We start from the raw sequence: 18363 nt of genomic DNA on the forward strand, positions 1-18363 counted from the left end.
TACAGATGCATATTGTATTACATATTATTTATACACTGTATACATGTGTACATTTCTTTCCTCTAAAAGTAGTGTATTTTTCCAATTTTCTGCACTATAGAAATTTTTAACAATTAATATAAAATCAAATAAATTAAAAATTTAATATATTTATTTTATTGTGATTGCAATACAATAATTCAAGGGAATCAAAATAATTGTCCCAAATACACAGAGCAGAAATTCAGATTCCTGAAATAACTGTCAGGCTGTATCTAAATGGAACTGAAGAAATGAACCACAGCAATAAAACCCTGCCAGCACCCATGATGTGCAACCACCATCTCCAGGAATTTTGTCTTCACAACACATGAGCTCCTACAGATGAGATTAAGTAGAGAAAAGGTGAAATGAATGTACAAAAATGGAGAGAAAGGCTGATGTAAGAGCAAATGCAAAACTTTTTATTAGTCCATTTGCTTTAGATGAAGACCTGGGCTTCTGGCTTTGAGCATTTTGATGCTAAAACAGAGACTGAGAAGTCTCATTTTCACCTTCATACTTCATGGACCATCAACCAGTACTTGCTAATCGAGGTTCTTTAGGTCACTCCAGAGAAGCTCACCTTTCCCAGTGTGTATAGAAGGTGCTGAAAAGCCTTACGATTTTAAAGTTTTAAGCTAAGCATAGAGCAACCTGTTCATCATATTCTTGGTTGCTGAATTATTTTTCAGTAGTGCTGAACTCAGAGTTGAAGAGATCAAGAGTTTTGAAACTCCAAACAGTATAAAATATCTGCTGACAAGCCCAGCTTTAGTTAAAGTACAAGCAAGGGTACTATGTACAAAGCAGGATCTATAGAGTGTCTTCAGCTTTTATACACTGTTATTTCCTGAAAGTAAGGACAATTCAAATTCCATACATAAAGTGGGAGGTTTTAAATCTTTAAAAAAGCTCCATTATAAGGCGTAAAATTGTTCAGAAATGTTTTTCATTTAAGCAATATCCAATAGCTGTCACTATGATTTAAGGACTTCTACAGAATCTCTAACATAAAATACGCCTGCCTAAATTACTGTGGACCTAATTTTAGACAAAATGCTACAGCAAGTGTTCAATAAATGCATGAGTAAGCAAAGAAAAGCAAAACAGGTGACTAGTGGTATCTTTCCAAAAATATTTGAATAAAAGTACATTGGGTCTGCTAATTAGGTTCCATACTAAAAATGAGTGTTCAATCATCATCTCTCCTAAAGGTTTGTCAATGTATTATCACCAGCTAAAAAAACAACCTAATGCCAATCAATGCCAGATGCATTTCTTCATAAAACATTTTCTTATCCCTTGGCTTGATACTGGTAGGTAGGAGGAGAATCTTCAAGATGAATATATATTTAAGCCAAGATTATTTTTTTTGCTGGGTAAAAAAAAAAAAAATCAAATTAGAAAGATGTTCTGTTAGAAAAAGGTAGATATGCCATAGTGAGATGTATTGAATTTGTACCTGTGAGGACTCCTTTTCTTTTTGCTAATAAAACTTTGAGGGGATTGTTCCATGACAACTGTGTTTTTCAGTCTGTTCTGCTAACTTAAAAACTGCAGCAAAATAAAATGTCCTGGCAATAAATCTTTTAATCTGAAAATTGGGAGGAAAAACTGGGCAAGTGCAAGGATCATTGAACTCTGCAGTTTTTGCACACTTACAGGTTCCCTGCACTGTCACCCTGAGTTAGGGGATCAAATATTCAGCCTAAGGCTCCTATGGCATAGGACAAATTCTGAGACCAAGTATATATGGCCTAACAGGTGACTATGATTTAGTTTAGCCTTTGCTTTAGTTAGTGGGTCATGGATAGATATTATTGCCCTTATTTCATTGTCAGTTTATTTTATTCAGTCAGAACCATAAGAATCACATAATTTATACTGGAAATCACACAATGCTCAACTTTATCTAACCAACCCCTGAAAATGGGATTATCATTCTATCATTCTGCTTCACCAAATCCCTTTGAAATCAATAGGATTTTCAGAGCAGAGTGGCTGACAGATGGGGCCTTTAATCAATAGAGAGGAGTAATTTTGAATACAGAATAAAGCACAAACATCACATGTCATACGGTAAACAATATTTAATACTCTGCAGAAGACCTTTTTCCAAGTATTAAATGTACCTAGAAATCAATTAAAATAAATAAAACAGCCTTCTCTAAATAAGCAAGGACAGCATTACTATCTAAGCCGTGCTTTTCATTTGGCTGAGCTGAACTGCAGTTCAGCTCACATTGTACAAACACAGATGGGTCGCAGGAGCGACACAAACCTCGCCTTGTAACTCCTTATCATGAGCTGGATTCTGATCATTATCAGTTTAAGTCTCCTGGAAGCTGCTGCGATTCTGGTTGTCAGTGGCAGCACAGCTTCACGTGGCAGCCCTGGATCAACAAGGCTGGTGGAAGATGTGTCTGTGGCCTTTCAGCCTGTCTTGCAACAACAGCAGTGGTCAAGCGGGCTCTACACTGAGGAACAACAGGTTTTATCCACACTTTGTTGCCACAGTGCCTCTGAAAATACCCCTGGTACTAGATGGTGTCTCAACAACACCATCTTTCCTTTTAATCGTCCTCCTGGGTGTCCTGAGTGCAGCAGAAATGCTGTCTCTGACAAAATACCTCTAGCAGTGTAGATGACCAACAGCAACAAGCTAGCTTGATGTAGATGAGCTCAGACAACTCATACCCCACAATGCCATGGGGAATGTAATGTCCCAGTGACTCACTCACGGATCCTCCAGAGCTATAAGGGTCATATCCTGATAAAATGATGATCCTGATCATCCTCATCACACCTGATCAAAGGTCCTCTGGGCTGACCAGTCTTCTGTAGTCTCCCAGCTTAAAAAAATATTGCTTCCACATACTGAAGACACAATTTATATCAACTTGTAGTCATCCAGTTGGAAATTCCCATTCTACCACAGCGGGAATGGAGATCCGACCTTTGGGTGATCAGTGATGCTCATCTCCTTTTCTACAAATAGATGTCAAATTTGCAAACAGCAGCCTGTTGTTATTTATTTTATTTTGTTAATAAAACATTGAGCCTAATGAGGAATATTGCCTCTCACACATAGATTTACCATGTTTATGGTGGACCAGAAAGCGTGCCTCCTGCGTACATTACATCTCTACAGTATTTCCCAAGGATATATATCAAGTTGTACAAATGCTGTTGAGTTGCACAAACCAATTACAGGAATCATTTACTTGTGAATTTCAGTCTGCTGTGCAATGATTTGTAGAAAATATACTACCAACTACCAACTTCTGGATCAAGGTCAGGCCTGCCAGACCAATGGAAACTCCTGACAGTACACTCAAAGTATCCTTTCACTTTTTGGAAACAGCTGACACGTGATCTGGAACAAACCCACGATCCCACCAGGCAGGTAAGTGATGTGCATCCATAATGCTGAAGCCTACAGAAGTGTGGATGCAGGTTCAGTGCCTCTGACCCTTGATCCAAGCCCAGGGAATTTCAGAGAAGATCTCATCCCAGACTGTGACTGATGGGGAGCTGAAGCAGCTGGGATTTTCACCTTGACTGAGCTTTGGAATAAAGTTATAGGAACAACAGAGAATGCTGGCACATATTTTTTATGGAGTTCTGTGCTATATATATGCAAGGATTGCACATGAAACAGAAAAAGAGGAGGTGATATATTTAATATTTGGTTTTTGGATTAGAGTCACTCTTCAGAGCACTCCTGGAAGCAAGCATAACTAAAGTTTTCCATGAGCATGCCAGCAGCCTGCAATGCAGATGCTAGTGGGAATTTCTAGACCAGGTGCTTTCCCAAGGGAGGCCTCAAGGAACAATATAGGGGCAGCATGGTACCCATGTTCAATCCCACCTGCACAGGAGCTGATCAAGGCATTTCATGATCAGTGTGTGCTGGTGTCACAGAACACTTCACTCTCAGCATAGCCATAGGGAGAGTTCCATAATGAGCACTCATATAAGAAAAGAATTTCTCTGACGAGCTGATGAGATCCCTCTTGGGTAGCTGGGGTCTAATTCATCACTCCCTGCTGCTCTACCTTTGTAACAGAGCAGCTTTAGTTTAAAACAATTTAATTCCACATGGAAAACCAGTGCAATACAGAAATCAATCAAGTACTCTGTATTTACATAAAGACCAATATCCTCAACCAACAACAACTGGAGTGATTCTGCTGAAGCCAGTGGAGTTGCACTGATTTACACTAGTTCAGGCTCTGCTCTAATATTTTAGAAATAATGATCTAAAGGCTCAGATAACCTATGCCAGAACAACTCCATCAAATTTATACATCGACTGAGGATATGACCTTTTATTGAAATGAGAATGTTAGAATTCCCCCTTGGTTTGTTTAAAACATTGAAAAGCAGTAACCAGGTTGTTGATTGGTATGCCCCTAACCCAGAGGCACAGTAGTTCAGACGCTGTGTGCTCCATGGCTGCAGTTTATATACCACCAATGCAAAAGTATTTCAGAGCAGTAACAGAATGAGTAGTAAGGAGGTAAATCTGCCCTATGGCAATCCTTCTTCGTATATACATCTCCCATTTGTCCAAATTTCAGAATGAATGCTGCATATGGTTTTGCCCACTGGAGCATGAGGTTCCCTTTTTCTTGGTTTGTTTTTCCCTTTAGCTTCATTAAGTGTTTCTTATGGGTCAGGTGCTTGATAGAGAATAGGGAAAAAGAAATATGCAAATATAGAATTGAAGATTCAGTGAGATTCATAAACTTTTGACATTTTTGATGTCTCTTCATCAGGTTAGCTCCTGAGCAGAAGATACTTTATGGCATAAGCAGATTCACAAGCACTTTTTCTGTCTGTAATGCTGTAGGTGAACTGCATTTACACAGAAATGGAAGAATTATTTATCAGCTATCCAGCCCATTTTTTTCCACTCTGTAGTCTTTAAACCTCTATTTGTTGTGATGACCACCTTTTTGTGTTATTACTGAAATAGTGCCTGGTCTTAGCACTACAGAAACTTTATTTATCCATGTTTAGAAATAGTATACAATCTCTGCCATACTATCTGCAAAAGTTCATGCATGAGAATAAATTAATACTGTAGAATCATGGAATGTTTTGGAAAGTACCTTTAAAGCCCTTCTATCTAATGCCCTGCAATGACCAGGGATATCTTCAACTGGATTAGTTTGCTCTGAGCCCCATCCAGCATGATCTTGAATGTTTCCAGGGATGGTACATCTACCACATCTGGGCAAACAGTTCCAGTGTTCTACCACCCTCCCTGAAAAAAAGTTATCTTATAGCTAGTCTTTACTTTAAAATGACTGATAACACAGTTTGATTCTTCTGAACTCAATGAGATTACTTATATGAGTAAATTAACTCATAAATTAAAGGTGTTTACAGGTATTTCACTTTAATCTCAAAAGTGAAATGCTGACCTGTTAAAGTCTTAAGTAAGGATTTTTGCATCTACAGGGATTTCTGAACAGCTGCAGTCAGTAAGAAGTCAAGGCCAATACAACCTGTAGAGGGAAGTAATTCTAAGGAAAAAAAAAAGCATGTCTAAAATTACTTAAACATGAGCAATTAGCAACAAGGACCTCGCTTATGTATGTCAGGGAAATCAGAGTCACTCTGCCAGTTTCAGTCAAACTGTACTGATTAATCAACAGAGGAGCAACTTAATGGTGCAAAATATTTTTTTTTTTTCCCCTGGCTTTGAGGGACGTATTTGAACAATTTTTTTGCACCTAGGATTTTTTTGCATTTGAAATCAGAGTTGACAGAACAGAGCTGGAAGATGTTTTTGGAAGAATTAGTAACACAGACCATATTTTGATTCCAGAAAATTCTAGTTTAGACGTCAAGTATAGTACCTTTTATTTTTGTTTTCAGGAGAAGAAATAGACAAGGCATTAAAATCTCAGCTCTCTGAAGCTGATGAATGTCTGTCCTGTCCTCACAGTATGACCCAACTTGTCATATCTACACTTCATGCCTAAGTGTAAACTGGTAGCAATTTAATCTGTGTTGCACCTGCATAATGTAAAACTGTGATTGCTGCATGTTGCATTCCAATTTATCTTGATTCAGTGAGACACAACATATGGCCATACTACGCATAAACTTCTGCAAAATTATGCTCATGGGAAGGTACATTGCATGAGAAATATTAGTGTCCCATCACAGTCCACCACAAGTCATATCAAATACCTTATGCCTGATGCTTTGTCATACAGATGGATCTTGGTATCAGCTTGCAATCCATTTTTTTAATCAAGCCATATTATCCATAAAAAGTGTCTGCAGTAGGTTTTGCTGTATATTACCAGGGATTGCAACAAGAGAAAAAGGAATCTTCAAAAAGATAAAAGGAAAGCTTTGAACAAGGAAAATTGTTGTGATATTCACATTTTTAAGTAGTCCATTCTCCTTTTTTATTTTTTCAAACTGCTTGTGTCTATATTTTTCTTTCTTTTCTCTCTCTACTTGGTGTCACCTTAGTTTTAAATTATTGTTTCCTTCCTGTCTTTGAAGCTTTCCCAAGTAGACTGTAAATCAAAAGAAGACCAGGCTGAACTCTTCCCCTCTTTAAACCCAAAGGGCACTAAGTGCAGATTTTCAATTACAAGCACTTTGGCTACAGCCTTCAATCCAGTCCCACTGCAAGTATTTTTGCCAATAGAAAGTTGTTATTAAGGACAGGAATATGCCTCTAATCACTTTATGGAAGCATGTTGTTGACACTAACAAGGTCTTGATCTAGAGACCTTAGATTTTCCAAAGATCAGCAAAAGTTTTGAACCTGAAAAAACATGCTTTTCCCTGGTAAAAATATTAGGAGACTAAGTCATGACTTAGCATGACCTCGCTGTGCTGTCTGTGCTGTGCATCAGAGGTATTATTGGTAAAAACCTCAACTCTATATAAAATAACCCTCCCCCAAAACCTGCAGGTATGATGAAGTGATGAAGGTAAATAAAAGGAAAAAATGGATCAATATACCAAAATCAAGAATACTGCTGTCCATCATAATGGAAATAGTAGAAAAAAGTATATGTGAAAAATATTAAGAAATACTTTATTTGATTATGATTTTGATGGAGTATTTATGCAACAAAGATATGTAATAACAAAAAAAAAATCACTGAAGGTATTATAATTTTATTTAGTAAGAAAGAAAAATAATTTTTAATTGATGCACATTTTAGATGGTTGTTTTATATTGATATGCACAGGCATGTCATTTTCTGCTCTTAATGAGTGTAATCTTAAGTTTACTTCAAGTTAGGACAAAAAAGGAACAATCATGGCTTTTCCTAATGCTAGTTTACTACACTTAAAGTGTTTCATATACGTGACTAGTAGAAAATTACATTCTTCACCCTAATAAGCCCTGGTTTTTTGTGTAATTATAACTGTCCAGATTTTGAATCTTAGTCATATAATGCCTCTAGCATGAACCAGACCTCCAGTCCTGCAAACATATGCCCATGCCTCACTTTACATAACCTCACATATGTCTAAATTTACACAGCAAATCTGTGCCACCGAGCACAATTTTTCTGAGAGAAAGATGGAAATTGTTCATCAGTGTTTGGGGAACCATTGGTTTCCTAAGGATGAGTCCAAGAACAATTCAACAATAAATGTAAGATATCTAAAAAGTAGAACAGTATTTTTAGAAAAGCATGCCTGAGCTATTGAGCAAATGTCAGGTTCACAGAATCTTGTTTCATAAAGCACTCCTGACAAAGATCATCCAACAGCATTAGGTAGAGGAGTCTGCAGGGGTGAAGTGCTGTAATTACACAAAGAAGAAGAGGAAAAGAATAAGATGGGACAAATGAAACATCTTATGTAGTAAATTGTTTGGAAGCAAGCCATCTTTTTCTTGCTGTCACCACTAGAATAAATTCAAGATGCTTTCATCTGCAACAGTGGTTTCACTTCTGCAAAAATGCATTTCCCCACACAGTTTCCAAAATTATTATATAGGAAAAAAATTGAAAAAACAGCAACAAAACAATTAGAACTGTTCAGACTGCATTGACAAATAACTATCTGATGGCCATCATTGAGTTAGATCAGCACAGAGGCTTTATAAACAAAGCCAGTTTTGCCACAAGTGAATTCTGGCTGTGAAATTCTACTTGCATTCTCTACTCTCTCTAGGGCTATAGCCAGATCATTTATGCACAGCTTGTTTGCACAATTGGACATGCTGAGCTGTGAAAAATTACAGATAAACATCTGGGGGTTAAATTATGGACATCTCCTTTAAGGTACCTTAGACAGAGTTACCTTTGTGTCTGCTGATTTTCAAAGCTACAGTGGGCTTCTGATGAGTGTCATGGGAAGTCACATTTTCATCCTATTTCCACTTCTAACATTCTTTTGTGTTTGGGACAACAAATTGTCTTATGTCAAGACACCATACCTGGAGAGACATGTCCTTCTGCTAAGGGTATTACCTTCTCTTAGGTCAGAAGTAGCCAAAAGCCTTTAGCATCCAAAGGTTTTATACGGATTAATATGAAAGAAATCTCTATCTCAGAGTTAAATCCTAAAAGATGGCTATCCACACAATAAAATCATTGATCCTGAATATCCTTTAGTAGCTGAGGCATAGATACTTCTTTTTTCTTTTTACAATCTACCTTTTTCATGTCAGTACTGTTGTGATAACTGTTTTCATGAACCAGATATACCACAAAATAGAAGATAAAGAAATACGCTGAATGTGTCCCATCATTAGAAACAACAAAACATTTTTGTAGATATGTTCACAGCTAACTACCTCCATTTATTATAGGTTTGAGAGTTTGCTCATCATTCCTGCTTTTTTTTTCTATCCAAAGTGAGCAGTGAACTTAAGAAGGCTTAAAAATTTTTTTTTAAAAAAAGTTACAATCCCCTCACAAAGAAAAAGAAAGAAAAAAGTTAATTGTGCCCATAGAGTGACTTCAATTTGAATATTTAATTTGAAATACAGTGATTCAGATAGAGGCATTTGTCTTTAAAAATCTTGGGTCCCATTCATTTTGACACTACTCATGCTTCCCTCCATTCTCTTAGATCATGTGAAGTTTCACACTTAACAATGAAAATTGTACTGCACAGCACATTAAGTTGCTTATTTTCTATTAGGTGTATTGCTTCTCTTTCAGCTGTGAAATGTTACACATGTTTCTTCACATGGATGGAATAGATGCTATGAGGAGGAAATATTGACTCTTATCTCTGCAAATGTTTTGAAATATAATGCCTTTGACAAACGTGGAACTGAAGTAAAATAATGTTTCTGAAAGAAAAGCTACAAGCTAAATGTTGTAGATCTTTACTAAAATTAGTTATTCTTAGATTTGTGCAAAATATGCATCATAAAGTTGTTGCAAAACTAGGCTTAAAAACTTATTTATTTAACAGTATAGTGCTGTTCTAACATCAAAAAACCTAAAGGTCAGAACTGGCAAACATATAGGTTGTTTGCTAAAACTCTGAAAAATTCTACTTCATTGCAATGAGAGTAAAACCCTACTATTGGGCATATTGTATTATGGTATGGCTAAATAAAAAAAAGTGCATTGCTAGCAGTTCAACATGTTTCTTGGAAATTTCATTGGATGGTGAAAAACTCAGTCCTTAGTTTGCAAACTAAGTATCAGTCAAATTAGCCCCATGGTGAGATCATACTTTTGGCTATTGCTTCATGCCTCATCTTCTAACACCACAATTGGATGTAGTGCACTAGTGTAGTGTACTCTAATGTGTACTTGGATATGTCTACTTGGCACATCCAAAATATCTGGAGTTATCTACATGGCTTAGATACAATTCTTAGCTATCACCAGTTTAAAAATACTGCCACTCTAATCACCCCCCTGCTTCTGAAATTTATTTTAACCTAGTGATTTATGTTAGAATGATTGCCTGTGGAAACTGCTGAGCAGTAGCTTCCACAAGTTATTTCAAGTATCTTGCAAAAATCGGCACTAAATGTAAAAGATGATTACCACAAATTGTGACTTAATGATAGCCTGTCTTCAGAGCAGAAACAAAACAGGGTTTATATGGGTGGTTCTGTCTTACAATTGTTTACACTGACAATTTTTCAATATATTTACATGGAGCAATAAAAACGAAACTTGACTGGCTGCAGTGTTCAATTTTGATTGAAGATGTGGTGATTGTCATGAAATAGGAGCAACCTGAAATCAAAATGACCCTTTCAACAGACTGTGACTCTTCAGATAAAGACAGTTTTGTTTGCATCACTACTTTTCACTCTAAATCTCACTATGTTATTGCTAGCCTTCATAAGGGGACCTCTTTTGAGTAAAGTAATACCCACCATCACTTATTGGTGATTTGTAATCCAGGAACTTTTTCAAAATTTCTTTTCTCCATATAGAACTGACCTGAATGGAATGAAGCTTCAATATCACAACCGCTGAGGTTTTTGACATCTGTTTTCCTTCCTGACTTTAATAAAAATCAATTCTGCAAATATTTTTAGAAGAAAATGGGGCTATTTAGACTCCTTGATTTTGTTCTCAACAATTCTCTACTTCTTTATTGTTTGTCTATAACTCATCACTTTGAACTGATACAAACAACTTCACAAAATCTTCAAATAAAATCATTTTCAAAATAACTGTGTGATTGCAAAACTTCATATTGCTATTCTTTTCCCATTCTCTGACTCAACCCTGTCCTCAAGAAAAATTTCAAACATTTTACTAAAGAATAAAGCTGGCCAGAATTTTTGGTGAATTATTTAATTCCAGTAAAAGAGTATTGAACATGAAAATTTTGATATTGAAGAGAATAATTACTTTCATGATCTTACATTATTTTATGAGACAAGTGTCTATATTTAAACCAGCTTAAGTGAAGATTTTTCAGATTTTTTGATTTCCTTCACACAAAATGTACCCCAGGAGTCAATACTAGGGGAAATCCCTTTCAGCATTTTCATTAATCACTTGAAGGATGGGACAGAGTATGCCCTCAACAAGTTCACAGGTGCTTCAAAACTGGGAAGAATGACTGATACACCAAAGGGTAGTGCTGTCATCCAGAATGACTTCAAAGGGCTAAAGAAATGGGCTGACAGAAACTTCATTGAATTCATCATGGAGAAGTGCAAAGCCCTGCAGCTGAACAGAAATAACTCCAGGTACCAGAACAGGCTGGGGACAGGAAGGCTTGAAAGCAGCTTTGAGCAAAAAACCCTGAGATTCCTAGTGGACATCAAGCTGACCATGAGCAAGCAGTGCATGTAAGTGTCAAAGAAGCCAAACAGCCTCCTGGACCCCATTAAGGGGAACACTGCCAGCAGATTGAAGGAGGTGATCACTCTACTCTTGTCAGTCCTGGTGAGATGCATCCGGAATACTGAGTTCAGACCTGAGCTCCTCAGTGCAAGAGAAATATGGACCTACTTGCAGAGACACTAGTCAAGGGCCTTTAGGATGATTAAGGAATGGGATCATCTCTCCTGTCAGGACATGCAGAGAGACCTGGGACTGTTTAGCCTGGAGTAGAGAAGGTTCAGAGGGATCATATCAATGTGTATAAATCCTAATGGGGGTTAGTAAATAGTACACAGACTCTTCCCAGTGATGACCTGCAACAGGAGGCAATGGTCACAAACTGAAATATGGGGAATTCTATTTAAACATAACAAGAAATTCTTTCTCTCATATGGTGATTGCACACTGGCACAGATTTCCCAGAGAGGTTGTGGAATTGCCAGCCTTGGAGATATTCAAACACTGACCAGACCCTGTTCTGAGCACCCTGCTCTAAATGGCTCATCTTTCAGTAAAGGGGTTGATCTCCAGATGCAGCCTCATCCATTGCATCAAAACGAGACATGTTTTGTGTCCATTGCAGTCAGCTGTATGAATGTCTCCCAACAAAAGTAAGACCTGAAAGCAAAGCCCTCTTTCTTTTAATACTGACTTTTGTCTGTTTTCCCTGCTGATCTTAAAAATTGTACTCTTTGTTGGAGGATCAGTTTATGAGTGTTACCTCCTGTGAATCAAGAGCATGTGCTTTTTCCTAAGTGACAGGTTGTTGCTTCTAACTCTTCAATATCAGCAGAGAAATATTCAGAAAGTATCCACAGGACAGAGAGCTAAACCCTTTTGCTCATCTCGCTTGCAGGCAATCAGTTGACCCAGAAGCTGTCATCTGAAGTCAATCCACTGGCTTTACAAAGTGCATGCAATCTCAGAATTGTTTCCTCAGAGGATGCTGCATCTAGCAAACAAATTGGAATGAAGCTTATTCACCTGTGGGCCATTATAACAGCAGTGGCAGCTTGGTAGGGCAAGAAATATACAGGCAATTTAATCTGCAGCTAACAGACTGAATCTGTTTGGCACAGGAGAGAAAGGAAAAAACCAAACCCAAGCAACTCAAGAGATAAGGATTAAAGTCTGGAGAATCCCATAGGAAAAGATTTCCTTTTTCTGTCTCTACAAACATGACCCATTTTTATTTCTGGTGAGGGGTTTCTTTGTGGGTTTGGTTTTTTTTTCCATTCACGTGCTCTTTTTCCTTTGCCTCATTGTACTTACTAAAGGGATTTCCAGTAGTGGTTGAAGAGTGTGAACACTCCTTTATTTGCAGGATGGCAAGGTGCATGCAGGTTTCCTTTAGGCTACCTGGAGGGAAAAGGCAGTGGCCTGTGCAATAAGCAGACATCCACAGCAATACTTTAGGCCTTCATGATCCCCTTGGGGGAAGGAAAGCTTCAGGCTCTTTCAGTCAGGAAGAGCAGAGAGGTAGATAGATTCAAGCTTCAGCAGCTCTGTGTTAAATACTATATAGGAAGGGAGATGCTCTGAGAGATGCCAATGGAAATGCAAAAAGAAGGAGGAAAATCATTGGAAGAACTGCCATGAATATATATTTGTCCTGGATTACAATCATATAGCTAGTGATGGTGACATACTGATAGAAAGTCAGACAGACAATTTTCTACAGTCTATTGCAGAAACCTTGACTAGCATTCAGCAATTCTGTGACCAGCATAACTCTCCGGGTATGCTTCCAAATGTTCCTCTTCAGATGTTAACCAGTCTAATCTCTCTGGTGAAAACTCTGCAAGCACTGTTTTGCAGCTATTTCTAGGTAATATGATTTATTTATAAATAAATAGGCCATGTTTCCTGCAGGGTAAACCAAGTAAGTATATTCTATCCTGCTTTAAATGGGAGAAAAGGAGCATCACCTAAGGCATGTGGTCTGCTTTGGCACACTGCTCTGGCACTTTTTGCACAGGAAGGACCTATTACAAATTTATCCTGTCATCCATCCAACAGAACAGGAAATTTAAATTTCTTTCTGCATTCCTTGTATGTTTTCAGATACATGTTAAAAAATATAAGGTGCATAATTACATTTTACTTGTTTTACTGGCAATTCTTGTCTCATACTGATGTCAAAGGATGAATGTAGTGAGAGAGCCAATGAGATCTTGATACTGAGCAAACTGGTCCCAGTTTGAAGAGGAATCATGAAAAGCATGCACTGCAGTGCTTTGCACTGAAATCACTCACGTACAGACCTGCATGGGAAGCTGTTTTGAGCAGGGGATGGTTACAGGTAATATTTCTGTTAAGAGTTTCCTAATTGTTTTCATGCATTCTGATCATTACATTTCAAAGGTCTTTATTTTCTCTATGTCTCTTTTCACTGAAGAGGACCAAATGAAATGCCCAGTGATGCAGCTCAGTAATGTTTCCATAAAAAAGAATCACTTTGAAATGATATAAAACTTTTTCATTTCCATTCCCTATCTGCTTTCTAATGAAAAAACATTCTTTCTCTGAGATGCTGTAGCATAATGTAGGGTACAGATTTCCAGACTTCTGGAATGCACAGCATCCCAACTACTTTGACCTGGGTTATCCCCAAATCCTATTCTTGCACCATTAGCTACCTCTGCCATCTCACTGTGAGTTTGCTTTATTTTTCACTGATACCTTGAACTGTTTCCAAAACACATCCAGTTTCTGTCATTTTGAATAACCACTCTCTTTATTATAGCCTTTATGTACATCATAGAGCCACAGAATGGTTTGGGTTGGAAAGGGCCTTAAAAATCCTCAAAAGCTAACACCTTCCTCCACCATGGGCATGGATGCCACCTACTAGAGATGGGGCTCAGGGCCCCATCCAACTCAGCCTTGAACACCTCCAGGGACAAGTCATCCCCAACTTCTCTGGGGAATGTCTTTCCATGCCTCACCACCCTCTGAGTAAGGAACTTCTACCTAACACCTAATCAAAATCCCCTCTCTTTTAGTTTAAAATCATCCCCCTTTGTCCTATCTTGAATTTTTCTGTCTTATAATAGCACATTTGTTACAATGCAGGATGTGGGCTGTTTGGGAAATGTTATGGGAAATATTTAATTTAACATATTTTTGGATTCAGTTCTGTGTTTTGCAGATAGTATCCCTGATCTCACACTGGATATGTTGTTGGTATACTTCTGTAGTAACCTGTTTGTGTTATGCCTCTTTGTCCTTCTGGAGCCTGTGGTGGAACTACTCATAACAACTGAGTGAAACCTTTATGTTTTAACAGTATAGAAGCTTCCTATACGTCAGACAAAATATCTGCTCAATTATGTTCCTTAACAGCTCCATTTTAAATCAAACTATATAATTTAGAAGTTGTGCCTGATATTAATAATTCAGAGAGTACACATCTTCTTTTTTACTAATAGATACAAATTACGCATCATTTTAAACCTGATATTAATACTAATATTGGTGTCACAGCACTGAGATGAACTCCCTGCTCATGAAGTGTTATCATTGCAGACATCTGGCAAATTGGTTAACTTCTGACACAACTGATGTGCCTTGCAATATTGCAATATTCTGTGTCAGAAAAAGAGTGCCCATTTCCCAGTGAGGAGCCATTTGATGATTTAATGTAGAAATACAGCTAATTAAAAATAATGTCAAGGGACTTCTGAATTCAGTTTTTTATTTTCCATTCCAGCAGCACTCACTGCAATTTCACAAAATTATGTTTTATGAAGATGGCACACAGGTACACTTCACTTTCTGTTTCAGCCTGCCTACCATAAATAGCAAGATTGCACTAGTATCAGGAGAATGTCCCACAATGCTTGGATTGTCCAGCAAATAGAAGCACTAAAATAATTTATTCTTTCTATTACATTTGGCACATGCATTGCCTGAGGCATTCATCTTTCACAGTTACTGCTCTCTTTTGCTATGAGCATCCAAATGAGGAAATGAGAGCCTTAACTTAGTTTAAATTTTAAAATCAGACTAATACTAGGCTTAAGAATATGCCCATATAACCCATATATAAGAATATTATAACATACTAGAAGTACAACCAAAAGCTTATATTACCACTGTCACTCCATTAGATTTCTTCCTTGAGAACCAGTGGCAATTGTTGCAAAATACAGTGTAATATAGTAATACATAAATGTTGGTGCTTGGTCAGCTCAATGATCTATCCATCTCAGTATCCCATCTTTATTAGTGGTTAATAATGGATGTTTCCAAAATATGAAGACTCTATGATCCTGTAAACTGTTTCCCAGACACCTATTTTTCCACAAGTTCTTTCATTTAAGGGGTTTGATCGCATGCTGAAGTGTGAATGCTTATGGCTCTTTTCTACTTTACCATATCTGCCTCAATATGAAAAATTGCTTGGTATTCAAAGACAATAGAAGCTTCAACAACTTGACTTCTCTTCAGGTGTGGAAAAGTCACAGATTTTGATTTCTATTGCCAAGTTGCCCTACATTATGATATTTTATTATAATTAGAATAATTTTAATTATAACTATATCAATTTTATATTTTCTTTGTACTCATAATGATTAAAAATAACAATAATAACAACAATAATAATAATAACAATAATAATAAATAATTAATAATAATAATAATAATAATAAAAATAACATTGTGTAAAGACTGATGGTAAAGCACAAGATGTTGGAAAGAGTTTTATGGTAGTGTGCACCAGTGTGACACTGCCCAGTTACAGGTTACATTATCTACATTTTTCTTAATAAACTTAATTTGTTGATTTTAAACATACAGTCAATTTCCAATAACTATTTTGACAATCTCAAAGAAAATGATCTTCACATTAATCAGTTTCTGTATGAAAATGTTCTAATTCTAGTATTCAGGTAAATGCACTGACTAGTATTTGTTCCACCTGAAAAAACTATACCACGGTATTTTCCAGCAGGTAGGTGATAATTAGCTCTTTTATTTATTTCAGCCGTTTTAACTGATTCCAAAACACGGTTCAGTGATCTGTTCTCTCTTGGATGAAATCCACATGGTTTCAAAATACAGACACATTTGCCACTTTCCAGTCCCTCAGGACTGTAGCTGATTTTAGTGAGCTTTTTAAACGTTTTCCTTATTGGATCCATATCTAGTGTGTTCTAGGGTATTTTCAAAACCCTGCAAAGCTTCAGTCTTCAGAATTTTCAACTTAATTTATCATTTTGTTCTGGCATGTCTCACTAGAGAGCTTGCAAGACTCTAAACACAGACAGGAGGGGAAAAAATAGCCCTGCATGGTGATAAAGTCCAGCACTTTGCAGAATGGGCTTGTAAATGTAATAAAACCTGAAACAAAGTACTTCTGGAAAGTGCACAATTTGTCCATGCTCCGGGAGGCACACACTACAGTCCCAGAGCAGTGCAAGTGGCACAATGTTCTGCACTGAAATAATGTACGAATCTCACAGCAATCTGGTGGGGATTTTGGAAAAGAGGCGGTGGGAGAATTGTGAATAGGAAAGGAAAATCAGGAATAGAGAGAAATCATAGTGAAGTCACTCTTGCAACACACTATAGATGAAATCCCAATTTGATAAGCTTGGAAGCAATTAGATTTTGAGTGGAAATGCTCAGTTTTAAAAGTAATTTCTTAGCACACACAGAGTTTGACTGCATATGCAATTTTATTTAGTACATGGCCTTTAAGCAAAATTATTTCTTTCTGGAAATAAAAGGGTATGCTGCTTATTTTCATGTTAGTACTGGACAAATCCTCATCCTTTAAACTCAATTTTAATAGTAACTTAAGTGTTATTTTACTGCATCATCAGTAACTAGAAGTGTGTGTTGAAAATCAGTAATAAACTAATTAATTTTCTCTGCATTGAAAAAAATAACAGACAATTCCATTTTGAATAACTCAGAAATCAAAGTTTAGTTGATACAAGGCAAGATTATCATGAAGTTGGCTTTCTACACATGCTGTGACAGAACATAAGACTAGCAAAATTAAAATGTGTACTAAATGTCATCTGTTATTCTTTTAATACCATCACCCTATCCCACTGACTAGCAAGTCCACTAACACTAGATCTTAAATCACATATAAGCTGAAGCAAATACTCTGAAATCTAACCCATAAAAGCTATATGCAATAAATTCTATTAAGGTAATCATGTTTCTGTGAGGATAAATATCACAACACTATGAATCTTTCACTAAACAGACATTTCAAAATTGCCAAGAAGGAGTCAACATTCTTAATCAGCCAGGACCACATTAGGAATTGTGATACAGTTCATTAGTTTTGAGATGTTGCACAGCATTAGAGACTTCCATAGGCTTAATCTGACATTAAACCATCACACTGTGTAAAATAAATTACAAGAAAATGAACTTCAAGTACATTTACCTTCCAAACAGATCAGAAATTTGCACGCATATTTTCTTCCTGGGATTATAAAAGTAGAATATGAAAAATGTATGTTTTAATATACATTAAAAATTAAGTCAACATTAACCTCTGGTTTTTTTTAGACCTGTTTTTTTAACTCACAATTAAGTGTTGGGAAAATAAAGATTTTATTATAGCAGTTGTTGCTATTGAAAAATACCAGCATTGTTGCATATTTTTTTTTCCTACACCAAGTTTATACTAAAAAAAGTAATATGTTCAACAATCTATTTGAAGAATTTTGTCTTTTCTGTTGTCCATAAATTACTGCTAAGAATTCAAAATGCTTGTCTTTATATAAATGTATTTTAGCATTTGAATTGCTTTCAAATTGTGTTTGTGTTTAAAGGATTTTGCTTGCTGAAGCCTACATCCAAGGTTTATTTTCTATAAATTTTTAAAGTATGAACTACCTTCTGAGAATGTTCAAAACCATATTAGAGGAAGTTTTCCAGCTCAAAATGTCTCACTTCCTCCGCCCCAGTTTCAAGGAAGGACCATCATGGCTGTTATCTTCAGTATTCACTGAAAGACCAAAAGATACACATAGGACATATAGACACAGCGATGTCAAAA

The sequence above is a fragment of the Poecile atricapillus genome, chromosome Z (assembly GCF_030490865.1).
Source record: "Poecile atricapillus isolate bPoeAtr1 chromosome Z, bPoeAtr1.hap1, whole genome shotgun sequence".
Lineage (NCBI taxonomy): Eukaryota > Metazoa > Chordata > Aves > Passeriformes > Paridae > Poecile > Poecile atricapillus.